The following is a 4980-nucleotide window of genomic DNA, read 5'->3' on the forward strand; positions in this document are numbered from 1 at the left end:
CGGGGAATCTCAGCGAATACTCACTTTGCACGTGATGGTTTTAGACAGAAACTTGTGTAACTTGCTACCTCAAGACATGGTAATAGTTGGTCAGCATCTCAAAGGCCTTTCAAGGTGACCGGACCAATTCATAAAAGAAAAAGAATAGATCTATCAAGGGGTATTTGGGCTGTAAAGGATTTGTTTTCTTCATTTATAGCTCATCTTTTTCACTGAGGTGCAAGGCTGATTGATAGAACCTTCATCTCCAGAAGTAGTCTATCTTTGCAAAATATGGAAGGGACTAGGAAGGGGCTGTTGACCTTATCTGCCTTGCTGGTGGCCATCCTGGTGGAAACTGGCTGTTAGAAACAGGGTGCCTGAGTTAAAGGGATCCAAGTGCCAACTGCTGGAAGGGCAAAGGAAGGACTATGCCTCATCTATCTAGAGGAGTTAGCTGTGTTAGTCTGTAGTAGCAAAATAGAAAAGAGTCCAGTAGCACCTTTAAGACTAACTTTATTGTTGCATAAGTAAGTTTTCGAGAGCTGCAGCTATCTTCATCAGTTGCATCTGACGAAGAGAGCTGTGGCTCTCTAAAGCTTATGCTACAATAAAGTTGGTTAGTCTTAAAGGTGCTACTGGACTCTTTTCTATTGTTCACCTGTACTGCTTTTGGGCTTCCTAGAGGCAGGCTGCTTTAACAGGGGTATCTTCTAAACTGAGTTAAGAATTTTTTTCAGTCAATTCCGCTTAGGCTTCACACTGCCATTTTAGCACAACACATTGTGATGTGCGAAGACTGCAAACCAATGTGTCTGGATAAGGAATCAGGGTTTTGAAAGAGGGAGAATTTCATTCTGTCCGTGCCATTCACGACACTGCAGAGGAGGTTTATGTGCTGGAAAACTGGATTCAAATTCCTCTCCAGTTAACAAATTAATTTTGGAATCAACATCTTTCTCTGTTCCTGCCATGACCTCTGCCTTTGAGAGTTCTGCGCCAGGCAAAACTTCACAGAAATTGGGTAAGGGGGACAGGCAAGATTTGCCTCTTGAATTCTTGTCTCTCATTTGTCCTAAAGATTACATTATTTTGGCACAGCAAAACCAGAAGCACTGAGAGCTGCAAATACTTTGCACACCTGGAGCAAGGACTCCCGGATCTCACTGCAACTTGTATGTGAGAATCTCTCTACACAAGACATCTGACACGTGAAGAACATGTGTTGTGAGATGCAATGTTAGCCGGGAAAGGTAGTTTAAAAAGACAGAGTCGGTGGCAGGGCAAAGGCTTTGCTATAAATGGGAGCTGTGTGAAGGGGCTGTGAAATGCCAGAAGGGAAACTTCTGCCCATTATAAGCTCCCCAAGTCCAAGCCTGCCTCTGGAAGGCAGCTCCAGCCCATTTCTATTCCTTGCTGCCCTCTGGTTGCCATCCCCACACAATTTGAGACTGGAGAGGTGAAACTGGCAGACCCTTCCGGGTGGCAAAGATGAAATTAACAAACCCTCTGAGAAGCGATCGCCGACAGTTCTGTCTTTTTAAACTATGCTTCCCATCTAACGTTGTGTCTCCCTACACTTGACAAATATGCGCTGAGGCATCTCCTGTAGAGAGACTCTAAGTCAGTTGCAGTTGGGGATGAAATCAGGTGGTTTGCTCGCCTCCCCTGATTGGTGGGCAATGGAGTTATAAAAGGATCTCGTTTTGGTTGGGTTTGGAAGGGGAACAAAGTATTTCTAGAGTGTCTTTTCCAGCCCGTCTAGGCAGAGAGAAGCTTATATTGATAGAAGAAGCAGGGTGAGCCCATAGATCTGAAACGAGACTGAGATTTGAAATTTCAGTTTATTTATTTACTTTATTTATACCCTGCCTTTTCTCCCCAGTGGGGACTCAAAGCAGCTTACAACATTATTGTTTCCATTTTATTCTCACAACAGCCCTGTGAAGTAGGAAAGGCTGTGTGTGTGTGTGTGTGTGTGTGTGTGTGTGTGTGTGTGTGTGTGTGTGTGTGTGTGTGTGTGTGTGTGTGTGTTTGGCCCAACATCACACATCCATGGCAGAGTGGGAATTCGAACATGGGTCTTCCAGCACTCTAACCACTACTCCACACTACCCAATATTGCTAAAGGTTTGTAGCTGACTGGGGGTGGTGGTGGTTGCGTTTCACAGCACAGCTGCAAACTGGGAGGGTGGCAGGATCTCTGTTCAGACCTGCAGACTCAAAGAAGCCTTTGGTAGGAATCCTGACTCTTGGAAATGGGCTTCAGGAGCCTGGATGGATTGCTGGGATGGCAGTTCTGGGTATGGAGAGAGCAACTGTAAGCATTCAACCCACCACAGAGTCTTGTGGTATATGAAAAAGCAGGTTTAGGGCATCAGCTTCTGGGGGTGCTTCATCAGATGCATGAAGTGTTATTCTCAGCCAGCAGATATATATATGAGGAGGTATAAGAGGGCTGAGCCTGTGAATTTGGTATGCAAAGTTCCAACGTACACAAAAGACTGAATGTCTGTGCAGGGCCCCAACCAGGCCAAAAAAGAAAGTTCAAGAGGTAGCTTGCATTACGCCTTCATTAAAGGAATCATCAATCATAGGCTTCCTTATCATACCATCTTGCATTAGAATGATCCTAAATCATCATCTCCTCAGCAATAATGCCTAAGAATAAAACAGTTCTTGGCAGTAAAAGTGCTGGTGTGTGTGTGGGGGGGGGGAACCCCGCCTAAATTACACAAGAGTACAGTCAAAGGATGTATGGAAACAGAAAAGGGGAATTTAAAAAAAGGAATACAGAAAAATAAACTAGACACCTAAGAGAACCATTTTTCTCCGCTTGATTACTAAAACTCTGTAGACCCAGTGACTCTCTGCAGAGGGAGAGGGCGCATGCCGTTCTCATTTTGCAACATGTGCATGCATGCAAGTTGCAACACTACCAACGTAGTGTCTCTTCTGCCTGCATGTGCTGTGATGCACATGTGCATGAATGGAACTCGGGAACTCCAACCGTCCGATTTTCTAGCTTTGGATCCTGCCAAGAGGTTGCCAAGATGGCAGTTCTGGCCACATGGGAACTGTGGGATGAGACTCCTAGTCAGTGTGTGTGTTGGGGGGGGGGGGAATTAACTCTTTCTGAGCCCAGCATGGCACAAGCAAGCAAAGCATGCTCATTCCATGCCGAATGTCTCCCTGCCATATTTTTCTCCCTCCCTCTCAGAGCTAGAAACCTTCCTTCACCTCCCCCATCCCTTATCTCCAAGCCCGGGTGATTTCCCCCACCCCCTTTTTTCCACCGCTGTCAGCAAGATCAAAGGTGAGAGCCAGAGGTTTGATAAATATTCTTCAGACAACAGAGTTGGTGACCCCACAAAGGGGCAATTTGAAAACCAGACTCCAGCTGCATACCAAATCCAGAAGCCCCGCCCACCGCTGGCTCTTGGCTTTTTCCCACTAGTTCCCCCCCATACACACACACGCATTTCAGGCTTCATGTGTTTTATGTTAATCAAACTGCTGGACTCACAAAATATAAATTCCAGAAGGGTGACGGTGTTCATCTGGTGCAGCAAAAATGAACAGGAGTCTTGCGGCACCTTAAAGACTAGAAGATGTTATTCTGCCATACGGGAATAAGATGTTGGGAAGTTTGTAAGGTTTCACAAAACCCTACAGAATGTAGAGATTCAGAGAGGAAAGGCTGAGAGTGCATAAACATAATCGGAAGCTGGGGTGGGGGGATGCAAGCAGGGAGAAGAAGATAACGTTGGCCTGATCCAGAGAAAGGAAGTGAAACAGCCACGGGTGACCTCCCTTAGAGCCAAACTGGACATTAAAATCTGAACAAATGTTCCTGATTGGTCCAACCTTTTTTTTTTTCTTAAAAAAAAATCCTGTTTATAAAAAGGTGACAAGAGCCCGTTAACTTTCACCTTCCCTGCAATTTTTAAAAGTCGATAAGTTCGACTCCTGAACCATCCAGAATAGCAAACAATTCCTTTTCTTGGACATCAGCAACTGTAAGGTGGGATTGCGTAAAAAGCATAGGGAGAACCCCATTGAATAAGACTGAAAATCCCTCTTGTATGCGATCAGTGTTTGAATTGCGATTTATTCTCTTCTGTTTTCATTCCAGCATTGCTGTCTGCATTTGACTGTGTTCCTCCTTTTCGCTTTAACTGGAACCTCCCAAATTATTTCTGCAACTGACCCATGCGCAGCTGTCTGTTTTTCTGTTATGTTTTTTTTATCCTGCCCTCCCTTTGGGTAGCTTAGGGTGGTGCAACTAGCGCTCTCTTCCCCATGGTATTCTCACTACCACCCTAGGGAGGTCAGTTAGAGTGTGCGACTGGCCCAAGGCTGTCCAGCGAGCATTTGGCTGAGTGAGATTTGAACCTGGGTCTTCCAAGTCCTGTTCTGATATTCTAACCACTACTCCACATTGCTTTCAACTCATTTGCATCTCCACTTCCCTTTATTTCTAATGCGACTGAACATCAACATTGCACTTTTGAGTGTTCCAATATTCACATACGCTCTAGCAGATTGCTAACATATCACATATAATCTTGATGCCATCATATAAACGATCACATCAACATAGCTTTGGGTGTTTTATCAACATGCATGTGAACACATCAGGAATTGAAAGGGGGAGGTAAGGGAGCAAATGAATGGAAGGAACACAGTGGTTTGATCAACTGAATGAATGGAAGGAACACTGGTTTGATCAACTGCGCATGCGCACTGAATGAATGGCAGGAACACAGTGGTTTGATCAACTGAATGAATGGAAGGAACACAGTGGTTTGATCAACTGAATGAATGGAAGGAACACAGTGGTTTGATCAACTGCGCATGCGCACTGAATGAATGGAAGGAACACAGTGGTTTGATCAACTGAATGAATGGAAGGAACACTGGTTTGATCAACTGCGCATGCGCACTGAATGAATGGAAGGAACACAGTGGTTTGATCAACTGAATAAATGGAAGGAACAC

Source organism: Eublepharis macularius, chromosome 5 (assembly GCF_028583425.1).
Source record: "Eublepharis macularius isolate TG4126 chromosome 5, MPM_Emac_v1.0, whole genome shotgun sequence".
Taxonomy (NCBI): Eukaryota; Metazoa; Chordata; class Lepidosauria; order Squamata; family Eublepharidae; genus Eublepharis; species Eublepharis macularius.